The sequence below is a fragment of the Thamnophis elegans genome, chromosome 5, assembly GCF_009769535.1.
Source record: "Thamnophis elegans isolate rThaEle1 chromosome 5, rThaEle1.pri, whole genome shotgun sequence".
Taxonomy (NCBI): Eukaryota; Metazoa; Chordata; class Lepidosauria; order Squamata; family Colubridae; genus Thamnophis; species Thamnophis elegans.
Genome location: NC_045545.1, coordinates 43737770 through 43765323, shown reverse-complemented (window position 1 = coordinate 43765323; position 27554 = coordinate 43737770). Strand labels below are relative to the sequence as shown.

Sequence of the window (27554 nt, the reverse complement as noted above, 5' to 3'; positions counted from 1 at the left end):
GTGGGGCGTTTGGGCACCAATAAAAACGCAGCCCCACCTCCATCTGTAGTTTGAAAGAGGAGGAGGAGTTATGAGCTCCTCCTTAGAAAACCTGCAGGAGGTAGCTGGGCACTAACCTTTAGCCCTCCGGCCTCAAAGCAAGTTGGCACCTATTGTTGCTGAAAACGACATGCTTCAATGGAAAGGGGAGGGAACCATTTCGAGGGTGGAGAAACGAAGCCCCGCACGTTGCTAGTCACACAAAAGAGTGCAAACAATCTGGCTGTTGTGAGAACCCTGTCCCTTGGCGTGTAAATATCTTCCCTGCAACAGCCACGGGCGAACGAAAAGACCAAGGGTTTTTTTTTTCCAAGGGGCGCCGCGCGTAGTAAGCAGAAAGGTTGAAGCGGGTGGGGGGGGGGTACTGCGGGGATCGCCACAGAAAGCTGCATAGGTTAGGAAACGCGGAAAAGAGGATGAGAGGCACCCAGAACTTGGAAGGAATATGGATTTTAATGGTGGCGAATCCCATGAAAAGACCGTCGGGAAAGGGTGAAGCAGGTTTTGAGGGAGGAACCGAGAAACGGGGAGGAGCAGGAGAGAGGAAAGTGTATCCTGGGGTGTCTGTGCCTCAGTTCAATTCACGGAAGCCCGGATCCCGATGGCATTTTAAGACGCTTTGCCGGGAAATATTTCCCACTCCTTTAAACTGGTCTTACTCCCGAGTAGCGCGTGGTTAGCACTGCGGCGCCAGGGGAACTTCCTCGGGCGCCGTCCCCGAGAGGTGAGCGCTCGGCGGCTACCTGGGGAATTGTCTCGCCCCAGAGGGAGGGGGAGGGGCAGGTGAGAGCCGCACACGGGCGGGCACACAAGCACTCCTCGGCCAGGAAAGGGATCGAAGAAAGCCTGGATGCGGAACGGGAGAGGAAGGAGGAGTGGCACAAACGAACGAAGAGGGCTTTCTGGGGTGCGCGAGGCACGCAGAATGTGACGCCGGGGGTGGGGGTGGGAGCGCGAAGAGCAAGCGGGGCGGCAGCCCACAGGAGAAGAAAGCGGGAGGAGCGGCGCGCGAGAGTAGGAGGGGTCGGCAGGCTGGTGCTCAAGGTAACGCTCGGCGGGCAAGCAGGCTAGTTGGTGTCGGGCGCGCGCAGCGCGGGCCTAATTGAGGCGGCTTAGCTGCGCTGGCAACTCCCCGGGCGGTCGGTGGCGCGCGAGGTGCGTGTTGCCGCGCGCGCACGGGGAGAGAGAGAGAGAGAGTAGCATTGTGAGAACCGATCGTAGGGCTCCGCGGACGGGCCGGCGTCTTATCTTACGTGCGGAGAGACGGTGGCGGGAGGTCGAGACGCCTGCTCGCGACTCGGAGCAAAAGCAGCATGCGGGTGGCGGCGCTCTGGGCGCGCGTGGTGAGTAATGTCTTGCCTCGTTCTCCCTGCTCGCTCGCTGCCTGTTGAGCATAGTACGAAAGGTTGGCTTCTCCCGTGGCTTTAAAAAAAAGCCCCGCTTGCCACGTTCAACTTGTCCCATCGCGTCGTGTAGGGATTTCCCACTGGAGAGTTCTTCTGGTCATTCCGCCGCTTTCCGCAGGCTGCATTCTGCCCCCCACTCCCCGTCCACCGGGGAATCTTCTCAGCGGCGGGAACTCGCCCTGGCTCGGGTGTGTGTGCGTGTGGAGGGGGGGAGTCTTTTGCACCCGAATTACTCGGGGAATGTGGAGTTCTGGGTGGGTGGGGGGTGGAATGTTCCTCGCGACCCGCCCTCCTCTTCTCACCTGCTGCCGGCATTCCGGTCAATTCTTTCTTTTTTATTCCGGAATCAAATTGTGGGTCGTTTCCCGTCTTTCTCTTTTCCACCTGCACCATCTCTGGGCTGCTTTTTATGCGCTGCGCTGTGTATTGTGTTGGCGTGACTGTTTGGGAACTGTTGCGCGAGAGGGTATTTGCATTTTCTCCACTTCTCTCCTTTTCCGTGATTTGTGTGCTCGGGATATATGTTTTAGGATACCCGCCGCCTCCTGTTTTGTCAGACGGTTGCGGATATTTTTTTTTAAAAAAAATCCAGTTTAAAGGTTGAGGAGATTCTTTCCGATTGCGCGTCCATTGTGTGTGTGTGTGTGTTTTAAATAAAGAAGGAATTCCCTAAAACCTGAAGGAATCAAAGGAGATGCATCAAGTGTCTGAATGTTGCCTTGAAATACGGTTGCCTTATTAATGAAAATGGCTTGGTGACCTTTCCGTCCACACGAGATAATATACGAATTGTCAACGAAGTCTGTAAGAAAATCGTTCTCCGGGTATATATCCATCCCCCCCACCCCCAGCCCATGGTGGTTTGAAGAGATCTGCTGACTTCACCTGCGGTACTTAAGACTCTCACCGCCAGGAATGCAGCCTTGCCTGCTTCTCCACCCCGAGACAAACGTTCAAAAACAAAATCTTTGGATTTCTCCGAGGTTCACAATATAGCCTGGAAAAGAGAATAGTAATACCCCTGCAACAGTAGCCCGCAGACCAAATGCTTTCCTAATGCCTTCTTTTTTTCAATCCACAACCCAGGAGCTGAGTTAAATACTTACATATTTATTTATGCTTGTGTGCTTTATTTATTTATGCATGTATGCGCATTGGAAAGGATTGAGATGATGAGTTTTTGGGGCTTTCGGCAGACAGATTTGTGGTTTTGCACTTCCAGACAGCTTTAGAGTAGTGCCTTCTTGCTTCGGAGTTTGCACTTTGTGCTTTTAAGTAAAATGGGTGATTACCAAACTAACTCATAAATGTTCCTGTTCTGACATTTAGCTGTTAGGAGTCATCATTTATTTTTTTCAAAATAAAGGGTGTATAAAAATCGTGGAGAGTTGGGTGCTCTTAGCATTGCATGTTTTGTTTTTGGAATGCTGGCTTTTTAAAATATCTTTTTAGACAAAAATAGTTTTCTGTTCTTCAACAGCATTTAAATAGCTTTTTGTAGTGAATGTTAAATAGGAACTGAAGTTTGTCTGCATTCCAGGGTGTTGTGGACAAAACGGCTTTTGCATTTCACAGAATTTCAATATAGAATTAAACAGTGGAAGGTTTCTTCTTGGAATTAGGTGATAGAGCATTCTGCCACCTTAAATTCTATTTTGTCATTTGTCCTGGGAGAGGGTTATGTTTGTATGCAAGATTTAAACTTTTGCCCCCTGTTGGACTGGCAGAAGTACTTTAGACGAGAAGGAAAGAACCCTTTTAAAATGCAAATGGTGTAGGCACTTTGTCAACCAACTCCCACTCAACTTGTTGGTTTCTTTTTAACTGAAGAATGACTAGTAGATTGTATGAAATCCCAAGAGGACTTCTGAATATCAGGAATGAGAGAACTATAATATTTTCAGTGTTCACTTGTTAATTTTAAATTTTTTCCAATACTAGCTTTACATTTTTGATTTTTTTATTTGATTTTATTGGAAATTTATATGCCGCCCTTTTCCCTGAGGGGACTCAGGGCGGCTTACAACAGTGAAGGGAAGGGAGTGCAAGACAAGACTTAAAAAAAAGGAACCGTGATTAAAAGAAAATTGGTCATAAAAACACAACATTCACTCAACATTCGGGCGGGGTGAGAGTAATCCTATCCCCAGGCCTGACGGGATAGCCAGTTCTTAAGGGCTGTGCGGAAGGCCTGGACTGTGGTGAGGGTACGGATCTCCACGGGGAGGTTGTTCCATAATGTCGGAGCAGCAACTGAGAAGGCTCTCCTCCGCGTAGTCGCCAGTCGGCACTGACTGGCGGATGGGATTCGGAGGAGGCCTACTCTGTGCGATCTGATGGGACGCAGGGAGGTGATTGGCAGGAGGCGGTCTCTCAAATAGTCAGATCCACTACCATGGAGCGCTTTATAGGTGGTAAGTAAGACCTTGAAGTGCACCCGACGATCAACAGGTAGCCAGCGCAGCTCACGGAGGATTGGTGTTATATGGGCGAACCGTGGTGCGCCCATGATCACTCGCGCGGCCGCGTTCTGGACTAGCTGAAGTCGCCGGATGCTCTTCAAGGGCAGCCCCATGTAGAGCACATTGCAGTATTCCAGCCTAGAGATCACAGAATCATTATACACCCAACATAGGTGTATAAAACTTGGATTACAGAATCATTGTCATGATTTTTTACTTCACTATTATGCAGGGTAGTATAATTATAATATTGTTTGAATACATAGATGCATTCTTATTTTTACCATTTCCATAAAATAATTTATCACCATAAAAATGCAGTCTGAATATTGATTTTTGAATTCTTAAACATTTGTGCATGGAACTTTAATACTGGAATTTCCAATGATTTATATCATTTACTACTATACTGAAACATTGACAGAGCATCTTAAATTTGTATATTGTCTTTCAAACTATCCATTTGTCATTTGAATCCGTTGTAGGATCTATGTTATTTCTTTTGGAGTATAGATATCCACTACTCTAGCTAAGTGAAAATCAGGTCAGATGGATGGACACACAAGGAATTGAGGAATCTGTTGCCTCTAAATTCGCATTCAGTCTAGGACTATGTGACGATAATCAGATTTGTAGGACATTTCACTACTATTTTCTCCCTCAGTGTTATTATTGTTAGCTTCAAATTATGGGCCTTTCTTTCCTGCTAATAACCAGAAATTATTCCTAATTTGCACTTATTCAATATGAAATGATTAGGGTTGAGAAATTAGCTGCTTTAGTATTTGCAGGATTTTGAATATGGCTAAGTCATGCTTATAGATAAAAAGTTGAAGAGGTGATTGTTAATCGATGCTCATTCTTTTTGTATTTTTCCATTGCTCTGCTGCCCTCTTACCAAGTAGACTTTCAGAAGACAAAAGAAAATGATATTATAGTTTCCATATGTTGGGCTGTGTCTGTCTTCCTATATCTGGAAGAGAAATAAAGACTTTGCTTCTCTAATATAGCCCTCAGTTAGCATGTCTAAATGAATAATGGCTTTGCCCAGAAGGATGTCAATAACTTTTTAAAAGTTGCCAGATTTCTTGGATGGAATTTTTGCTTATTTCAGGTGAAATTATGAATGCCTACCTAATATACATCTGAGTTAAGGTCATCGTGGTAAAGAAATGAACAAATAATGTCTTATTCAACAGGAATGTTTCCCACTGAAGTCTTATTCAAATAAGAAACTTACTTTTTATGTGAAGCGTCTACAAAAATTGATAACCTTTTGTTTATGTCAATATCACTATATATGCCATCTCCGCAAAGGAGATGTTTACTGGATTGCCAGTGTTGTTGAGTAGTTCTCCTTACTTCCTCTTATCACTGGAATCTTGGAGTGTGACTTCATTATAAAAATCATATGAGGATCTACAAATAACTTACTATCTCCAATCTACAAATAACTTACTATCTCAATACTTACATCACTACAGCCATACTTGTACTTAAAGTAAGTTATAAAATAGTATAGTTACATTTAAATTCTTGCTTGTTTTTAATCCATACATTTTGAGGACACTAAGACTTTTTACTAATTTCCAATTCCACATTTGCATGAAAATTCAAGATAGCTTAATCAGTAAAATGAATTTAAACCTTATATATAACATTGGGCCTGAAATTAATTATAGAACTAATATCCTAAATCTTTGTAATCAGGACATTGTGCCGTTCAAGATAACCTCTAATTTGATACAATAATATCATTTGAAGAGCATGTAATGTAATGCCTGCTAACCCAATATAAAAACTGTGTTTTGGGCTTGTCATGCAGGCCTGCTAATCTGCATTCCTGTTACATTCAGGATTGTGCCAAATTCCCTATGGTATCATACACAGTTGTATACACAGTGTATACACTGTGTATGTAGAAATCTTTGGACTGGGCAAGCTGCAACCCCTTTCTATTAAGAACTATGTCAGTGTGAATGATTTGAGTTATACCAAATTAATTGCGCGGTACTCTACTTTTGGTCTTTCAATTTAATGTTTATATAGGGCTTGTCATGTACTTACTACAAATATAGTTGTTTTTATTATATCAATTTACTGTTTATCATGAAGGGTAGAGTTTTCCAATTAGGGAAGTATGAGTAATACTGTATAGCATTTTTCATTCAAAGGGGAAATGTTGCATGAGTGTCCCATGTAGCATTTACTAGTAACTTCTTAAAACAATCACTTTTCTAGAGATCAATGTCTGTCTCCAGCAGCTGCTGAAGAATAATATCAAGAAAATAAAAGGTTGTTTTTGTTTTAAAATATATAATGTGTATGATATGTTTTAGTTCTATAATTTCAGCTCTCGACATATTAGTGAGGATTGATATATTTTTTTCTGGTTATACTATCCTTTGAATTTTCACACAAGGTAGCCCATGTTATGCCAGAAGCAGCAGTGCTATACTTGGATAGAATAATTAGATTCCCAACAATATATTGGGCAATGATGGACACATATGATTTTTATGATACAAAGCTAATTGGGATAGAACTTTTCAGATCTATAATTTTAATTATAGAATAAACTTGCATTACCTTTTCTTGTGCAAAAGCAGTTATTATATGGAATACTGTTGATGTTTATCTCAAAGGGCAGAATTGCACAAATACAATGTGTCATTGCTTAATTTTAGGTGTAATATTGTATAAGATCTATATTTATATTTTATTGACTGAATTACCTTTTGAATTTTCATATGAATAAGGAAAATAAGTGCTTCGGCCTGACTTAGAGTATTTGGGAAGCCAATTCCTTTCCTGGAAAACTGTTTCAAAGCAAAACATTAAAACAACTTACAGTAATAGCCAAAAAATAACCATGCAATGTCAATCCCACCTCATCCAGACTTCTCTCGTGGAAATACCGTATTTTTTGAAGTATAAGATGCACCTTTTTCCCTCAAAAAAAGAGGCTGCAAATCTGGGTGTGTTTTATACACTGAATACAGAATTTTTTGCCTTCTGTAACCCGCCCCCTTCACCAAAATGGCTGTGCATAGCCTCTAGGAAGCTTTTAGAGAACTCTTGGGGGCTGGGGAGGGCAGAAATGAGCCAAAAACAGTCCCATTTTTGCTCAATGTTAATCCCCCCCACCCCCAGGAGCACTCTATAAGCTTCCTAAAGGCTATCCATGCCCTTTTTTTTCTTCAAAAAATGGGCTCGTTTTTGTGAAAAATGGGCCATTTTTTGCTTGTTTTTTTGGGGGGGGGCACCCCTGCAGAAGCACTCTGCAAGCCCCCTAAAGGCTATTCATGCCTTTTTGGGGAGGGGAAACTGAACCGTTTTTGCGAAAAACAGGCCATTTTTGGGAGGGTTGCAGAATGCAAAAACTTTTTTTATTTGCCTCTTCAAAATCTTGGTGCGTCTTATACTCCGGTGCTTCTTATACTCTGAAAAACATGGTACGTGTAAACGACTGGTATGATCCAAAGGGGATTTTGGGAGGTAAAAGTCCATTACATATTAATTTGGGCCTATTTTATTTAATGATTTTTATAGTAAAGCTTGGTTAAAAATAATACTTTCCACTTTTCTGCTGTTTATGTGTTGCTTATCTCTGATTTCACTGTGACTTTTGGCAGAAACAGTAAAAGAAATAAAAGCAAATTATTTTCCAAATGTTTTGATTAAAAAAAAGAACAGTTCTGGATTGATGCCCTGGATTCTTACTGAGAGGAGACTTGGGTTATTTTGATCCTTATGTGCTTGTTGTAGCTTTTTAGAATGAAAGTTGTTGAATTTTCACCTGCAAAGAAGAAAAGTTGTAACAGAAGAAATACTTGGTCTTTAAGCCATTAATATTGTTTGTTTTATTTCATTTAAAAATATTTAATTGTAACTATAGATTTTAGCAAAATTCATATAAAATTATAGCAATACATATCAGTTCAATACATCCCGTCTAATAATAATATGGTTTGTTTGGTTTTGACTTTTTGTAGCCTAGCTATTTATTGAATGAATCACTGTTAAACAAATCATGGTTTAGAGCAACTAAACCATTATGTTTTCTGTGTTTGCATAATACTGGTTCATTTTATATAAACATAATTGCTTATAGAAAAAGATTAAATTCTTGGCCTTTACAGATCCACATACAATATAGCTTTAAGTTATAAATGCCTTAAAGACCAAGCTTTCCATTGTCTTTGGAATATATATACCTAAATATAGCAAAGAGGGAGGTTACGAATGTAATAAAAAAAACCCTACTGTTCTTAAGATACTATTATTATGGTTATGTATGAGTTATCTACTGTTAGAATGGTGCTGCGGCGGCTCATGTGGTCAGATACTGACCCTGCACTTCGGTGAGGTCGGCAACTCAGCTCGATTCCCGTGAACGAATAAATTGCGTAGGGACAGGAAAGGAGCCTCCCCTGATTGCCTACTGGCATTTAGGCATCCAGCGAGTAAGATAACACCACCTGAAAAAAATTCCTTTCACAGAGGCAGTCAGCCATCTCAGTGATCCCTGGCTAAGACATGCCATACGCTTAAAAAAACCCTGTTAGAATCACAATCTAGCACTGATGGAAAATTAATAAATTAAGTCCTTATCAAAGACTTAAGAATTATAGGTAGTCTTCGAATTACAACAGTTCATTTAGTGTCTCTTTAAAGTTACAATGGCACTGAAAAAAATAACTTATGGCTGTTTTTTTCACATTTCTAACCATCCTCATGGTTATGTAATCAAAATGTGGACACTTGGCAACTGACTCATTTATGACAGTTGCAAAGTCCTGGGGTCATATGATCCCCTTTTGTGATCTTCTGATAAGCAAAGTCAATAGGGAAACCAGATTCACTTTAACAACTTACTAACTTAACTCAGTGATTCACTTAACAAGTGGGGTAAAGCAAGATTGGAAAATGGAGAAAAATCACTTAAATGTTTCACTTAGGAACAAATGTTAGACTCAATTGTGGTCATAAATTGAGAATTACCTATATTAAAGTAGCATCTAAGAATAGAGACAGTTCCAAGTAGGGTAGGGGGTTTTTTTGGTGGTAAAATTAGAGTGTTTCAGTTTGATAAATTTAGTATTTCCGTTTATTACATCAACTTTTCACAACAATATGAAATCATAGCTGCCAATTCTTTAGCTAATATTGGCTTTCATTTGTATCAGGTTCTTCACAAAAACCCTGGGTGTCAAAATATATAGACATAGTTTATGTGCAGATCAAAGCAGTCTGACTTTTTGCAAGTGACAGATGGAAATTTTGTCAATGCTCAGAATTTCGAAGTGTTGTGCATGCCATAATCTCAATTTCAACTTTCAAATCTTGACATTGTGTGATCTTCTTTAATTCTTTGTTTTCTATTCTTCTATCCCCTGGTATTGCCACATAAATTATTCACACTGTCTTCTGTCACAGTTGCATCTAGTACAGTGCACCAAGGCCCTACCAGTTTGTATTTGGAAATCCAACAATTATTAGTCAGTCTCTTTCTCTTTCTCCCTCCCTCCCTCTCTTTCTCTCTCTCTCTCTCCCCCCCACACACTAAGATATATCCTGGTATACATTTTAATTTTAGTGTTATGTTTGTAGGAAATATTTCTAAAAGATTTAATAGAGCTTCTATAAGGAATATATTATTGTTGATCAAAAACCTTATTTGAGTCTTAAATATATTTAAATGTTCTGTGTTCTGCATTAATGTATGGCATTAGCCTTTTAGTGAGGTTAACAAATGCGGTGGTTCCTTGTAGAAATTGACTCCTCTATTGCTCTTGAAAAATATAAAAATAGAAAACTGCCCCAATGTAGTGAAATTAATGTGACTAGTTTTATAGTTTGTGATTGAACTTTTTATTTAGTTTGCATGATTATGAAAAAACTATGTGTGTACTAACATTTCATATCGTTAATTGGATTGTAAACTTATAGACACATCAAGGTTGTTTTGGACTGCTAAATATCATTGTGCAGTGCTGTTTTGTGCTTGTCAAAACATTATAAGAGTAACTTCTTCCATTCCAGTTTTACAGTGGTTTCTAAAGTGCTTTTTAGAACAGGCTGAGTTAAAACTACTCGATTCCCATTATGCACCTAAAGTAGCAATAAAAAACTTAAATCTAAGATAGTTAGGGCAAAATGCTGCTGTATAATACTAATTCAACAGAAAAATAAAGTGTTTCTCGAACAATGCAGAATGAGACAATTACATTGAAAAACAAAATAGTTTGACAATTTAACTTGAAATTGCATGTATTTAAAATTGCATATTGAATAATTTATGCCCAAGTTCTTAGAAGCCTGTATATTTGTACAAGGATTCTCAAGCCTAAATTCTGAACCAAAAATTTAATGGCATGATGATTCTGCTATCAGCTTGAGATTCTTTTTCTTTTTTCTTTTACATGGATGGGAGATTTTTAAAAACATATTCAGAAGACAAAAAGTTAATGCAGACTGTAATATATTTTAAAATTGTTTCAAAGATATTATAAAATTTGCAAGTGTTAAGGAATAAGCTATTGTATTATTTAGCATGCTAATCTGGTTTGTAATCGAAATAAAGAAAAATGTTTTTTGTAGGGCTGGTGTGGGGTGAGTCTTCTTCCATAATAGTAATATATAGTACCTCCATTGTTTATAACTTTGCAATATGTACTCATAGGATTGGAAAATTATTTCATAGGTTGAAATTAATACATGCTGCTGATAATTATTTTAAACCATTTTTACAATATGCCCAATGTTAAGTACATCTCTTGATTCTTCCTACCTGTAAAATTTAGGTCCTGTATAAATGAAATTACACAATTCATATCCAGACTACACAATGTACTGCCTTTAATGTTGCTCTCTAAAAACAGTTGCAGCATGCCCTAAAAATGGTTATATGAGCGGGCATTTATGTTGAGGGTGAATAAGAAAGAGGACTAATGTCATTTAGTATGTTGGATTGAATACCTTTGCTGCAGAACATAGTTTATGTGCAAAATAAACTAGGACAGTGATGGTGAACCTTTTTGGCACTGAGTGCCAAAAAGGGAGCACTTTACGCATCTGGGGCACAGCCAAGAAGAGGAGCTGCCCAGGGGGCATGCGTGCATCGAAAAAGTCTTCTGATTACTGCTGCACATGCGCATGCAGCACACATGCTCACGCCATAAAATGAAAGACCAGCTCTTCCAGTTTCTGGCACTGCTACATACATGAAGGCCAGCTGATGGACGCTTGCTCATGCATGCCAGAAACCCATAAGAGAAATGGGTGCTGCTGCGTATGCCAAGCGACACGGCTCCGCATAACACTTTGGGCACGTGTGCCATAGGTTTGCTATCACAGGACTAAGATATGATTTCTCTTTTCCTTTTACCATTTTGAGGTGTTCTTAGAATCTATTCCAAAGGTATGAGGGATTTATGAATTAGATCAATGTTTCTTAAACTTTTTTCTGTCAGGACTACTTTCAATTTTAAAAAATTGGGAATCCCAAAATAGCTTTTGTTTTATGGATTATATTTACCAATATTTAGCATGTTAAAAATTAAAATTAACTAATTTACTGCCTTTACCATGATTGTTTAATTGGCTGTTTATCAACATAGATTGGCAAATAATTTTGATTTTGTGGACCTCAGAGGATATTGGAGGATGCCCCCCCCCCAATGTGTGGTAAGACCACATTTTAAGAAATCCTGGATTAGATGATTTGAAATGGTGGATAGAGAAGAAATGCAATAGAGAGAGAAATTGAATAGGAAATGCTTTAAGGTTAAATAAATATACGTTTGCATTGATAATACTGGTTACCTCTACTTGTCCTCAAAACAATGTACATTTTTACAACATTTTAAAATAAAATGCCTTCAATGGTTGTGGCTGGTTTGTTTTTTTGATTAGCATCAATAAAGCATTTATAAAATGGTTTACAAATTAGCTAAGATGTCATGTGTATTGCTACTTAGAATATTCTAAAGACTCTTTTGGACAAGAACCTGCTTTATATTACTTGAATCACTGACTGCATCTCAGAGGGAAAAGGGATATAATTGTATTTTAAAGAAAGCATGGGGCATAACTACATTTTAAATCAATGTTTTAAATATCTGAATTATATGATTATATCTTACACTTGGAACTAGCAACAAAATGTTGCAGTATTTAATACCGTATATACTCGAGTATAGGCCGACCCGAATATAAGCCGAGGCACCGAATTTTACCACAAAAAACTGGAAAAGTTATTGACTCGAGTATAAGCCTAGGGTGGGAAATGCAGCAGCTACCGGTAAATTTCAAAAATAAAAATAGATACCAATAATGTTTTTGAATATTTATTTCAAAGAAAAACAGTAAACTAGCGGTGTATTCAATGAAATACTTCACTCACCTCATGATGCTGATGTCCCGCTGTGATGATGATGTCCCGTGCAGCCGCGGGAGCGATGTCCCGCCTCCTATGACACACGGCACAGTGATTCCTATCATTGGATCACTGTACCAGAGGAGGTGGGACATCGCTATGTGGCTGCTTGCCATAACAAGGAGGAGGTGGGACATCGTTGCAGAGCGGCAGGAGGGGGAGGAAGGGGAATCGTAAGACAGCCCTGCATTACATTAGAACGTGAGGAGGGGGGATGGTGCGGTGCGCGCTGCGCGGCAAACTGACACAGAGGGAGGGGAAACTCACAGGGGCACTGGGCCATTCACGAGTGTCACCCAGCGGCATGGCCCCGCCCCTTTTTCTCCTCCATTTCGGGCAAATTTTTCACTGACTCGAGTATAAGCCGAGGCGGCTTTTTTCAGCCCAAAAAGTGGGCTGAAAAACTAGGCTTATACTCGAGTATATACAGTATGCATTTTCAGCTTTCCAACCGAAGTACACCTGGCAACTTCTAGGATAATACTATTTTATTATTTCTTATGAACGTTGCCAGTCTGATGTCCCCAGATATGTTGCAACTTCTGGTCACTTCTGGCTGAGAGTTCTGGAATCCTTGTTTCAACAAATCTGGAGAGAAACTGATTGGGGAATATTGAACATTGAATCCAATAGAATGGCGATAGTGAATTGTTTTATTGAAATTGCTTATGGGGTTTTGTACATTATAGGATTTTTTAAAAATTCTGTGTGACATAGGCATTTTTAGGTATTTGCATGATGAAATTACACTGGTGTAATTCAACCCCACAGAGGTTATTTTTCTTATAATTGCAATTGCTCAGTGGGAAATTGAGCCTGCATCAATGCAACTAAAGCCATTACTTTCATTTTCCTGCATGAACTAGATTATTTTCGATCACCACTATCCCACGTTCTGTAGTGAAGTGAAAAAAAGAGCCATGCCTCAAAGGGTTCCCCTGTTTGGCTGCACCAGAGTATGGCAATACTTCATGTACACCTTGTTTATTTAATAATTTATTTTTTGTTGATGTTGATGAACAACATTTGCATTTCTTTGGTCTTTTCATTGAAGCAATATTATTTAGGAGACTCTCCTTAAATTGCATTTCAGATAAGTTATGATATTTTTATGCCACTGCTGGTACTGATCATATATCCATCTTGTAGTGGCTATATTGCCACTACATTAAAACATTATCCTCTTTTGGTGTTCCTTTGGCCTTGAGAGAAGAAAGAAAAGTAGTTCAAGAAAAAGTGGGACATATATTCCCATAAACAAGCAGATCCAATACTGAGACAAATGTAAAGGTAGTACCGTTTAAAAAAAAGTAGCTAGGGTAGCCAGGAGGAAAGATTAACCTCATTCTAACTACAGATCATGGAGAAAATCTATATGGTCACTAGAGGATGAAAACATCTTGGTGCCACATAACAATGGGCAGCAAAGATTTTGCTTCCTGAACAGCTGTAAGATGTATCTTACAGATATTTGGCTGCTAATCATGAAAATATCCTGACAAATACTGTCAAAAGCAATAGATCATTTGTCAGTCCTTTCAACCACATATTTTCACATGGATCCATGTGTATATTGTAACCAGTGTTTTCCCCATTTTATCATACATTATTTCACATGTTATTTTTCATACTTCAACAAAATTTTATATATTTTAGCAATAACATGTTCCATCATTAGTATGTAGTTCTGTTTCAAACGCACTCTTACATTGTTCAAAACCATAACATCTTTTATCCAGTTTAAATCTTATAATTGTATATAAGAAAGCTATTGACAAGTATATCCTACTGTTTAATATTTTCTTGCTTTTAAGAGAATTACAACGATAGAGTTGGAAGGGACCTTGGAGGTCTTTTAGTCCAATCCCCTGCTCAAGCAGGAAACCCTATAACTTTTCAGAGAAAAAGTTATATAGGTTTTCTATAGGTTGCTTCTATCCATTGCTCTGCCTTCTGGTGCTTTGGAGAATAGGTTGACCCCCTCTTCTTTGTGGCAGCCCCTTAGATATCAGAGTATTGCTATCATGTTACCTGTAGTCCTTCTTTTCATTAAATTAGACATACCCAATTCCTGCAATTGTTTTCATAGGGTTTAGTCTCCAGTCCCCTAATCATCTTTGTTACAGTTTTTTGCACTTTTCCTAGCGGCTCAACATCCTTTTATATCATGAAGACCGAAACTAATATTCCAAGTGTGGTCTTATCAAGGCATTATAAAATGGTACTAACATTTCATGTGATCTTGATTAGTCACTCTGTTAGTGCAGGTTAGGACCACATTGGCCCTCTTGGCAACTGCAGCATACTGCTGGCTCATATTTAAGTGATGTCCACTCGGAAAAATCCTCTTGCAGTTACTAATATGGAGCCAGGTACAACCTGCTCTATACCTGTGCATTTGGTTTTTCTTGCCAATATGTAGAAACTTACTTTTCTCACCTCTGAATTTAATTTTCTTAGATAGGGCCCAGTGTTCCAGGCTGTTGAATCTTTCTGTATATTGAGCCTATCTTCTGGAGTATTGGCTATCAGCCAGTTTACTGTCATCTGCAAATTGATGATTTCCTCTTCTATCATCTAAATCATTGATGAAGATGTTGAAGAGTAGCGGACCTAAGACATAATCTTGGGGTATCCCACTGCATATTTCCCTCCATGTAGACACAGTTCCATTAAGGATTACATGTTGAGTGCAGTTTGTCAGCCAGTTACTAATTCATCTGGTGGTGATGCTGACTAACCCACCCATTTTACAATCCTGTTGTGAAATTCTAGTACATCATGGTATGTTAACGATGTATGCTTACTTATCATTTCTCATCTGTAAAGTGCTTCTTCTGAAGGCCACATAAATATTTTTGTGCACAACCTAAATTTATATTTATTCTGTATTCTTTAAGAATAGCTCATCTGACATAATGGTTTTTGAAATCTACATTAACTTTACCTTTGTCATTCCATAGATACCTATGCCACTCAACTCTCAAACAAGTCCTTCTAACTCCAAAAGCCTTCCATTTCTTAACAATATCCTTTCTTCCATCCACGCTAAACAACAAGCAGCAAAATATAATTTCTGTTTGGTAGACTCAATTGTCCCCTTTCCTAATATTTAACTCATAATATTTTTTATTATGCCATATAAATTTAGATGTATCCTTCTGCTATTGTTTAAATAGTTCCTCAGTTGTCAAAAGAGGTATTGCCTAAAACAAAAATAATGTTTTAGGTAAAACATTAATTTTAATCACAGAAATTCTGACCAACAGTGCTGATTGTACTTTATTCAACCTTGACATTTCTTTAAATTCATCAAATATTTAACATAATTATTTTGAAATAACATACAATTCATATTTAACATAGTTATACTCAAGTGTTTACCATCTTCTCAATCTTAAAATCCATTTTATTCATCAATTTTGTTTGATATTGTACCTTCCCATTTTTGTTAACATCTTTGTTTATTAATCTTGAAACTTGTTAATGCATAAATTCTTCTAATTACTCATTAAGTTCAATTCCTTTTAAAGGGTCTGCCAAAACCAGAACCAATCATCTGCAAAAGTTCTTATATGACTCGAGTAATCTTTGCATCCATGATCCTCCCATGTGATCTTATGTCTCTATTCTGTATTTCAAGAACTAAAATAAATAAAAGAGGGGACAGTGTGTTAGCAATAGCAGTAGCAGTTAGACTTATATACCGCTTCATAGGGCTTTCAGCCCTCTCTAAGCGGTTTACAGAGTCAGCATATTGCCCCCAACAACAATCCGGGTCCTCATTTTACCCACCTTGGAAGGCTGGAAGGCTGAGTCAACCCTGAGCCGGTGAGATTTGAACAACCGAACTGCAGAACTGCAGTCAGCTGAAGTAGCCTGCAGTGCTGCATTTAACCACTGCGCCACCTCGGCTCTTGTTGTTTTTGTATCTCAGGTGATTTGGTTAAATCTCTTATTAACAATTATTAGTAGTGATGTAGATAGCTATGCTGTCATCTATATATCTTATCTACAAATACCTGAATTATCCTATGCCCTGAAATTGAGTCCCTACTACTGTTATCCCAGGGGCTTCCCTGTTTTGGGTTGCTTGCGAATGTGATGATGATTAAGATTAAAAAGTACTCAAGCAGTTGTGTACACACACACACACACACACACACACACACAAAATACATGAGGTGTTGTGACCATTTTCCAGAGGAAGGGAGGGAGTGGTCACGTGTGGGTATTCTCAAAGCCTGATTGGTCCAAAGACTGAGAGCAAATACTGGTGCCTTCCAATCCTGGCCCAGTTTTCCTCTCAGTCTTAGTCCAAGTACTGTTGAGAATTTTCCATAGGTAGGCTTTGTTTTATTGTGATCTGGCTTTCTATTTGGCTTAATTGGGCACTTTTAAATTCTACAAATTCTAAATCCTCATTGCTGCAGCTCCAAGGGTCAGTCCTCTGCCTTGGGCGGTTGGGGAGGGCCCTGTGGGGCATCTAGCCTTCCCCCCGTGAGCCCGGAGCCTCAGTCCTATCCCCGGATTGCGGGGGTGCCAGCTCCAGGTGCAGCTTCAGGGAGGGCAGCTCCGTTTGTGTGATAAGCCCTGCAGTCGGCCCTTGGAGATTTTGGCACCATCGTAGCGCACACCAGCTGACCGCAGGGCCACCGATCGCTCTGGCTGGCTACCGCGTGGCTCCGAATTTACTTTCCGCTATGAGGGGAGTTTGGGAGCGAGGAGTGCATGCCTGTGTGCCGCGGGGCTCCCCCCGTCACTAACTGGAGTGGCGTCGACTGCTGGAAGCTGGGCTCCGCTGTGTTTTTACTATTGTTGCCATCTCGCCTCCGCACGGAGTTCCTGCGGCCATTTTGGCTGCCACCACGTGCGCGAGGCCTTTGCCTTGTTCTGCAAGCCTACAGCGGCCTGTTACTTCTCCTCCTGCATCGGACACGTGAGTGGGGCATGGAGGAGGGGTCAGAAATTGAAAGGCCCGATGGGGGTGTGGGGGATTTAGTGCAGGGGTCCGAGGAGGTGCGCATTCTGAGGCCTGGCGTGGCCCAGCGCACATCTAGGGCATCCACTAGGGAGGAGGCCAGGAGTCACAAGGCCATTGAGAAGACCTTTGCCAGAGCAGAGAGGCAGGCCAAGGCTTCAAGGCCTAGTTCCAGAGACAGGTCCAGGTCTCCAATCAGGTCTTTTTCTGGGCACTCTTCCCCTAGGGGTTTCAGCCCTTCTTTTCCCTCAGCCTCTCCAGATAGGTCCTTCTCCTCTTCTAGGCGGAGGGGGTCCCCCTCTCCATTGTCTCCAAGTTACACGGGGAAGGGCAGTGTAGACCCTTTGGAGGGTACTTCCAGAGTCCCTTGCTCTCTTGCAAGTTGGCTCCCCTGAGGCCTAGCTCTTCTTATGGGGATATGGAAGATTTGGAGCATTTACCAGAAGGTATCAAAAGGTTTATTTCTGCTGCCATTTCGTGGGGCATTGCCCAGCAGGACAAAGGCTCCTTTTCTTCCAGGCATGAGGGCCTGGGCAGGGCCCAGCTTCGTGCTTCCTCTCCTTCCATGGTTAGCAAAGCTTCGGTCATGGGGGAGGAGAACCTCCAGGACATGGGGTTCTTGGATGATGAGAATGCGGGTCACTCAGATGAGCCCTCTTCTGCAGGCCTCTTTGTCCCAGCCATGTTCCAGATTCTATTGAACAAGGCAAGGAAGATCACCAAGTTGGGGACTGGGGACCCTTCGTTGCCCCCACCTAGAGATCCTGACATAGCTATGTTTTCTGCCACGGCCACGAACAAGGAGGAGATTCCGGCTCCTCCCTTGTTTATGGAGACCCTGACCAACCAGTGGGGACGTCCCTCCAATTTCTTGACTCCTGGGAGTAATGACCACTGGCAGTATAACGTGGAGCAGGCTTTTGCTCAGGCCGTTCAGTTGCTGGCCATTGACACCCTGGTGGCCACCCTGGTCTCCTCCTCTCTGGTGGTATTGGGAGACGCAGCAGATAAATTAAAACTGGAGGATAAGCGAGCTGAACTTACCTTAAGAAAGAATTTTAATGCCACTGCATGGGCTATCAAGTCCACGGCCTCGGCTTCTTATTTCAACCGCGCCACGGTCATGTGGCTTAAATAGCTCCAGGAGCGCATTCCCATCCAGGACGAGCGGCTTCGGCGGACGCGTCCTTTGGTCGGAGGGTCTTGCAGAGGGTGGCGGCTGATGCTCTTGGGCCTTAGTGGTTTCTTGTTCTCCCTCCCTGGGACTAGAGCTTGGATATGTCCCACACGTGACCATTCCCTCCCTTCCTCTGGAAAAAGAACGTTGGTCTTACTTGAACATGTCTTTTAAGAGGAAGGGAGGGAGTTGTCACGACCCGCCCTGGGGTGTTCCTTCGGGGCCAAGGGGAGGGCCCGGGTGGTTCTGGAGGGTTGGTTGTTGTTGTTTTTTGTTGTTTGAGTTCTACCATTCGCCTTCGAGGAAACTGGGCCAGGATTGGAAGGCACCAGTATTTAAGAGTTTGCTCTCAGTCTTTGGACCAATCAGGCTTTGAGAATGCCCACACATGACCACTCCCTCCCTCCCTCTTAAAAGACATGTTCAGGAAAGACCAACGTTCTTTATATTGCACCACAAACCAAAATCTTTCCTGCTTCATGATGAGACATATTTCTTGAGTCTGTGTTCTTGGAAAAGAGTGAGGAGTAGAATTAATCTCATGAGTAGGCAATATTTTTTTGCCTACTCATGAAAAGCTTTTGTTAAAAAAAAACCTAACATAAAGAAATATTAATAAGGTACAATGTCTAAATAAAAAAGATTTTAAAGAAAACCCTGGTCAAAGCCTCACATCCTGTTGAGTCATCTGACTAGTGTAAGAATAGTTTTCCATATTGGAAACTAGGAAGACTTCTCACAGGATACGGACTAAAAAGCATATTTCTTTAAAAGGCAGAAGTATTTTCTGTGAGACAAGAAGTGTAGTGTAACAGGTCAGTAGAGTGAGAAAAAGCTGCTTTTTGATAGCTGTAGGCCATCTGTTCCCTTTCCATAGATTTTCATTCCACTGGGCCAAATTATCCCTGAGCCAATAAGAATGCTGTGTTTTTCCCCTTGGTAATTTACATCCTTTGTTGTCTTTTTTGTTGTTAATGTTAGTACAAGTTAAACAGTACTTGAAAAGCAGATAAGCCTTTTTGAGAGTCAAAAGAATTATTGTGGGACAAATAATAGGAATAATGACATTTTCTTAATTTTATAGCCTATCTATTTAAAGGCTTTTGGTGTGGGTTAACAGAGATACAGTTTTTAAATCATTACCCCATCAAAAGTAAAACAAAAAACAAACCCAATTATTGTTTAGTCCAGTTTCTCCACAAGGTACATAAAATTAAATTTGATAATATAGTAACCTGAACTAATCTTAGGAACTATTCAACTATTCCATATACCTTGCAGTCTTGATTTGATGCTTGGATAGTGAACTTAAATAAGGATTTCATATCAGAGCACTATGCACCTCCCATTTAAGTACATTTTTTGACATTTTTGACATTTTATTAAGATTTATAGGCCGCCCTTTTCCCTGAGGGGACTCAGGGCGGCTTACAATCACAGGGGAGGGGGTGCAATATCCGAAGACGAACAGTGTGCAAACAGAAGAAAATAATAAAACACAACTTTCATTCAACAGTCAACACTCGGGCGGGTAAATTGGGAACCTATCCCCAGGCCTGATGGGAGAGCCAGGTCTTGAGGGCTGCGCGGAAGGTCTGGATGGTGGTGAGGGTACGGATCTCGACGGGGAGGTCGTTCCACAGGGTCGGAGCTGCAACAGAAAAGGCCCTCCTCCGTGTAGTCGCCAGTCGACATTGACTGGCGGATGGGATTCAGAGGAGGCCCAGTCTGTGCGATCTAATCGGTCGGAGGGAGGTAATCGGCAGAAGGCGGTCTCTCAAGTACCCAGATCCACTACCATGGAGTGATTTAAAGGTGGTCATCAGTACCCTGAAGCACACCCGGAGATCGACAGGTAGCCAGTGCAGCGCACGGAGGATGGGTGTAACGTGGGCGAACCGCGGTGCGCCCACTATCACTCACGCGGCTGCATTCTGGACTAACTGCAGTCGCCGGATGCACTTCAAGGGCAACCCCATGTAGAGCCCATTGCAGTATTCCAGCCTAGAGATCACAAGGGCTCGAGTGACTGTTGCGAGAGCCTCCCGGTTTAGGTAGGGCCGCAACTGGCGGACCAGGCGAACCTGGGCAAATGCCCCCCTGGTCACAGCTGACAACTGGTGGTCAAAAGTCAGCTGTGGATCCAGGAGGACTCCTAGGTTGCGGACCCTATCTGAGGGGTATAAAATTTGACCCCCCAGCCTAAGTGTTGGAACATTGGCCAAATTGTTGGGAGGGAAACACAACAGCCACTCGGTCTTGTCCGGGTTGAGTACCAGTTTGTTAGCGCTCATCCAGTTCTTAACGGCCTCAAGACCCTGGTTCATCACGTCCACCGCTTCATTGAGTTGGCACGGGGCGGACAGATACAGTTGCGTATCGTCCGCATATTGATGGTATTTTATCCCGTGCCTCCGAATGATCTCGCCCAGCGGTTTCATGTATATGTTAAATAGTAGGGGGGATAAGACCGAACCCTGCGGCACCCCGCATGTTAGGGGCCTCAGGGACGATCTCTGCCCCCCAACCAACACCGACTGCGACCTGTCCGAGAGGTAGGAGGAGAACCACTGCAAAACAGTGCCTCCCACCCCCACCTCCCGCAGTCGTCGCAGAAGGATACCATGGTCAATGGTATCGAAAGCCGCTGAGAGGTCAAGGAGAACCAGGATGGACGCATAGCCTCCATCTCTGGCCCTCCAGAGATCATCGGTCAATGCGACCAAAGCGGTTTCTGTGCTGTAACCAGGTCTGAAGCCGGACTGGAAGGGGTCGAGATAACTAGCTTCCTCCAAGGCCCGTTGAAGCTGGAAGGCCACCACCTTCTCCACAACCTTCCCAATAAAGGGGAGGTTGGAGACAGGACGAAAGTTGTTTAAAATGGCTGGATCCAAGGATGGTTTCTTCAGGAGGGGTCTCACCACCGCCGTTTTAAGTGCGGCGGGGAAGTGCCCCTCCCAAAGGGAGGCGGTCACGACCACCTGGATCCAGCCATGTGTCACCTCACTGCTGTTGAGTCATGCTGTTGGCAACCAGCGAGGAGGGACACGGGTCCAGAATACAGGTGGAGGCACTTACAGCTCGAATGGCCTTGTCCACATCCCCAGAGGCAACATCCTGGAACTCAACCCAGAGATGATTTGCCAAGTAATCCTCCTGTGTCTCGGCTGGGTCTACTGCGGTGGAGTCCAAGTCCGACCGAAACCGAGCCACTTTGTCCGCCAAGAACTGAGCATAGTCCTCAGCCCTACCCTGCAAGGGATCTCCCGCATCCCTCCTATTAAGGAGGGAACGGGTTATCCTAAACAGGGTGGCTGGACATGACTCGGCGGACGCTACCAAGGCGGAGATGTGTGTTCTTTTGGCAGCTCTTAGTGCCCGGACGTAGTCCTTGGTGCAGGTAGTCAGAAGTGCTCAGTTCGCCTCGGACTTATCGGACCTCCACAGGTACTCTAGGCATCCCCTCCGGCGTTTCTTCTCCCGGAGCTCCTCGGTGAACCAAGGAGGTCTCCGGGATCCGCTGACCCGGAGGGGCCGTAGTGGCGCAATCCGATCAAGAGACTCCGACGCCGCCGAGTACCAGGCGGCAACCAGAGTCTCCGCCGAACTGTGGGCGAGAGTGTCAGGAATAACCCCAAGCTCCGTCTGGAACCTCAACGGGTCCATAAGTCGCCTGGGGCGGAACCACCTGGTCGGTTCCTCCTCCCTACGGTGGGGGTTTGGCCTCCGGAAGTCAAGCCTCAGTAGGCAGTGGTCTGACCACGACAGGGGTATGATCTCATTACCCCTCAGACCAAGATCACACATCCACTGCTCCGAGAGGAATACGAGGTCGAGCATGTGACCCGCTGCATGAGTTGGGCCCCGAATTACCTGGGTCAAGCCCATGGCTGTCATGGAAGCCATGAACTCCTGCGCCCCATCAGAGCGTTCACCGAGCGATGGCAAATTAAAGTCCCCCAGAACTATAAGCCTGGGGAACTCAACTGCCAGCTCGGCTACTGACTCGAGGAGCAAGGGGAGGGATGCTGCAACGCAGTTGGGAGGCAGGTACATTAGCAGCAAACCCACTTGACCCTTGAGGTCCAACTTTATCAGCAGGGACTCACACCCGACAAGCTCCGGAGCAGGGACCCTACGAGGTAACAGAGACTCCCGGATAACAATAGCCACACCGCCACCCCTTCCCTGGGCTCTCGGCTGATGAAGCATCTGAAATCCCTCTGGGCACATCTCAAAGTTAAATTAAAACCAACCACGAATTCTGTGAAACTTTGAAACATCAGTTTAGAGAACCGGTACTTGCTGGTTTCAAAGGATTGGAAAAAAAGAAAATAACCTGGCATTGAAGGAATGCCTCCCTCCCTTTCAGAGAAAGGGCATCAGTGCAGAGCGCTGCTGGTGATCCCTGAGAGTGACCTCGAAGGCATTGGCTGACTTGTATTGGAGGAAGAGGTCCTTGAGATATCAGGAACTAGGTCATCTAGATAGCAGGTCAATTCTAGCAGTTTGGGTTGAATCCCAGAGGCATACTGATATCTTAAACCTGCTTGTATATAAGTTATAGTCATAAACTTGTGCTGTTTTCTGACATAAATGCAACTTATGAGATATGCACACATGTAATATAATTCTTTTCCTTCAGTGATTATATTACTTTGCAAACCTGAGTTGATCTACCAAAATCAACCTAAATTACATAAAATATCTGAACGTGTTTTGTGACAAAGTGATTTAAAAAGTATCATCAATAAATAACGTATAGCCCTAGTACGCCAATCATATAGACATCAAAGTAAGTTCATATAAAGGTAGTTGGATTGTCAAGGGCCAAATTGTGGCAATTTTTAAAATACTTCAACTTATGAGTTTAACTTTTTATACTTTTTTGGGTTATTTTACATGAAAATACAACTTATACATTTGCTCATACTACTGTGTAAAACATTCTTTTCCTGATTTTTGTTTTTCCTCTATGTATTAGTTATTAAAATTTATAAAATAACTTACTAAAACCAATATTTTTAGAGCATCTGTTTTTATTTTTAAGTGGGTGGTTAACCTCAATCATATGAATCATCTGTAATCATTTTTTCCTTAGTATTATTTAGTTGCTGAATTAGTTTTTTTCAGATATTGTTCCAGGGAGTTTTGTAGTGCTAGGTATAAAGACGAATTAAGCCAATAGAAACAAGAATTTCAGCAACTGGAAAAGGTTTTCATTCAGTTTATCAATTTTGTTAAAATGAAAATTATAAATTTATGAAAGAGCCCGGTTACCTCGACAACTAAAATCAGATTTTATAATTTATGATAACTGTTTTTATTTATGGCTTTACAAGACTCTATAGCTACTTCCTTAAAGGCAGGGAAAACCATGTCAACAATCCATATTTCAATTTATCCATCTTTACCAACATTAACTGGTTTGTTTTTTAGTCAAGTTATGTGTCAACTCGCGAAACATTCCTGACCTGCTCTCGAGTTGCCATGGGAAAACTGAGTCTCGCAGTTGCATTGAGGAACTTGCATTTCAGTCAAGATAAAAGCACATTCTAGCGGCAATGTCAAAGTCATCTCCAGGGGGACCCACAGTGACTGGAGGGAGTGACTTCTACAACCCGCAAAATTTATTCATTGGGGAATGTGACTGATGATACACCTTGGGGGGAGGGAGAATCAGGGTCAGAGCCAAGGCACAAATTGTGAGGTCAGAGTTGGCTTTCACTTGGATCATGCTGACATTAAGTTCCTAATAAATAACTGAATTTCTTCTGAGGTTTGGCTTGAGTCTCATGATTTAATTAGGGCATCGGTCAGAACTGGGGGCTATTATGAATCAAATTGCTTCCCAGTGATCCGTTAGCTCTAGTTTCATTGATTCAGTCAGATGGGCAGTGTAGGGTTCCCCCAATAGAGACCCATTGACCTGTTCGAATCTGATTGGGTGAGCCAGTCTCTTCACTCTAATTCCCAGTTTCAGTACCATGGCTAGGTTAAACAGATATCTAGTGCAGCCTGAGTCTATTAGGGCTTGAAAAGTGCCCTGGGTCCCTGTTTTGGGGGCTGTGAGGAGGGAGGACAAGTGTCAACTCGTGAATCTGACATTAAATATATCTGACATTATGTTTCAAGGTAATGTGACTACTGTAATCTAAATTTTTTCAAAGTATAGCTATACAGCTTTCAAAATATCTTTGTCAAGTTTTACATTTCTTATTTACAGTAATTGGCTTCCCTCCCTAGATCATAAGATCATGTGTGCATGCCTGGTATATTAAAATTCAGGAAAGGAGGCTAATAACTGACTGTCTTTTTCTGACTTCTTTTCTTAATATTTAGAAGATTTGCTTTATAGTTTTTCTGGCACAATGTGTAAATTGCCAGAACCAATGAATTATTTTAGTATGTTTCTTCAGAGGAACTAGCAATTCTTTGGGGTAGAAGAAATGCAGTGAATATAGTTAAAACTATAGTTTACAGAATTAATAAATGATTACTCTTTTGCTTATATAAGCCCTCAGGGCAGTGTTTCACATATTTCTTAAATGTTAACCCTTCTAATCCATATTATATATGTCACATATCATTTAGTGTATAAGTATACAGAATCTTTGCACAGAGTTGCAAGTGTATATAATAATCCTGAAAAAATGGTTCATTCATATTTGTTTATTATATTTCCTCCTTAGACTCAAGAAAGGAATTGTTTTGTTAAATGATCTTCATGAAATTATTTAGTTCTTTTTCAGATAGGCTTCAGGCCTGGTTATGCTAATTTATCAAATTGCTTGATAAATAGCATAAACTGGAAGGCCATGGAAAATTTTCCAGATCCTCTTAAACATTTTCCAAAGTTATTTATTATGTATAGTCCACTTAATATCTTTCTGAGCTGGAATTTGGGGAAATCATTTGTAGTTCTGGTTTTTAAAATCCAATTCCAGTCTACTGTACAATTCTGTGATAATATACTTTGTACTTGTACCAATAGACAGCTGTGTAATTTACCATATCTTTGTAATAACTTACAGTGTCCTATCCAGGGGTGTCTGCAAGGTGATGATGTCAAATTAAAATGGTGGGTATGATTGGAGTGATAGAAGCCTCTGCTTTTTTTTATATGTGTGTAGCACACATGAACAAACTGGATAGTCTTTGATTGCCCAGTTAATTCTACATTTTGATGTTTTGAAGTCCTGCTATGGACACTCTTGCAAACCACACATCTTTGTTTAATTCAAAACTAAAGTAGTTACATTTTGTCATATTCCAGGGAAAGAGGAAGAAAAGGGTTTGAAGCAGGGGTGGGTTTCAATTTTTTACTACCTATTCTGTGGGTGTGGCCTATTTTGTGGGTGTGGCCTGGCAGTCATGTGACTGGGTAGGCATGGCCAACTTGTAAAATATGAAACTCACTTAACAGTGCTTTTGCTTAGCGACCAAAAGTTTGGGCTCAATTGTGGTCATAACTTCTCTTTCTTTTTCTTTCCTTTCCTTTCCTTTCCTTTCTTTCCTTCTTTCATCTCTCCCACTTTCTTTTTCTTTCTTTCTCTTTCATTCTTTCTCTTTCTTTCTCTCTTTATCTCTTTTTTTCTCCCTCTCTTTCTCTCTCTTTCTCCCCCATCACATATTCGTAGATATATTATATGAACTAAAACCGACGCCCAACAAATCCTATGATCACGGTCATCCGTGTCCTACAAACCAAGTCACAGAGCCCCCAATTTAGCCTCTTCCTGCTCTAGAAGTCAACCGAATATGGTTAGGCATCCTGTTATCTTCTGGCCGTGGTTCCCGCCTTTTTAGCAGAGTGGCAGAAAGGGATATTTTCAAACAGCTTTTTTTCCTTTTGCTGAAGCCTGATTTCTCTGCCACTCAGCGGGTGACCTGGTGGGTGTCTGAAGGTGTTGGGCACGCCACGGAAGGCACGCGCTAGCAGGTGCGGCTGTTCCTGGTGTTGCGGCCAGTGACTGAGGCTCTTCAGTCCGATGCCACTGAGGAGAGGCTCTAGCAATAGATGAGCAGCATGCGCGAGTTGCCCCACCTACGTTTAGACTCACAGACTTTGCCAGCTTGTGGGAGGCACGTGTGAGCAGGTCATGGACCGCCCTGTCTGTCAAAGTGCTGGCAATGGCAGCTTCCCAGCCACCAGCCAGTTTTATTGTGCCAGAGTTGCATGGAGAGATTAGGGAAGATCCTAATCTCCCCTCTGTCAGTGGCAGCAGAGGTGGCTCATTTCACCCACAAGGCTATTTGGAGTTGAGCCCAGGAAATTAGCCTCAATCCATGAGAGCGGCTCCCATCCTGCACTCTCCAGTAGTGCACAGGAGCATGCCGGGTGATGGAAAGGACTTCGTGGTAGGCCGCCTCTTCCCTGCGGGTGGCTGGAATTTCCATTGGGCGATTCCACGCTCACATGACTTCCTCCGTGTTTACGCACCTGGCAGCAACGGTGATGGCGGGAGAGCTTGCCTTGGCTCTCTGCCATCCCATAACTGTGCATCCCTGGGGAGTTCCCTGTGTGGATGCACCTGACAGTTGCAGCGGCGGCGACAGAGCACCTGACAGAGAGCCGAGGTGGCGCAGTGGTTAAATGCAGCACAGCAGGCTACTTTAGCTGACTGCAGTTCTGCAGTTCAAATCTCACCGGCTCAGGGTTGACTCAGCCTTCCATCCTTCCGAGGTGGGTAAAATGAGGACCCGGATTGTTGTTGGGGGCAATATGCTGACTCTGTAAACTGCTTAGAGAGGGCTGAAAGCCCTATGAAGCGGTATATAAGTCTAACTGCTACTGCTACCCTACCTTTGTGGGCTGTTCCCCCAGCCAAATCAACCGCAATGGCACCAACGGATGGCAGGATATTCTTTCTTTCGCCGGTACAGTGGCGTGGCCAGGCTGCCATCGCTACCGGTCCGGTATGCCAGATTTTCACTACCTCTTCTGGCGTACCGTACCCACCTCTGGTTTGAGGGTATGTGTTCCTTGCAAGCCAGTCTACTTTTGCTCACACCAGCCAGGAGGTCCATGCAATGTAATAACACACTT

At 42.3% G+C, this 27554-nt stretch overlaps 1 protein-coding gene across 3 annotated transcripts in view; it reads left to right on the top strand.

Annotated features, from left to right (window-relative positions):
• The first annotated feature begins 1026 nt into the window (after positions 1–1026).
• Positions 1027–27554, top strand: part of PTPRF (protein tyrosine phosphatase receptor type F) — a 627213-nt gene continuing 600685 nt past the window's right edge. For 2 of the 3 annotated variants that reach the window (XM_032217663.1, XM_032217660.1), the window contains exon 1: positions 1092–1382. The gene's annotated coding sequence lies outside the window, so the exon portion shown is untranslated. The other variant, XM_032217661.1, reaches the window with a different exon arrangement.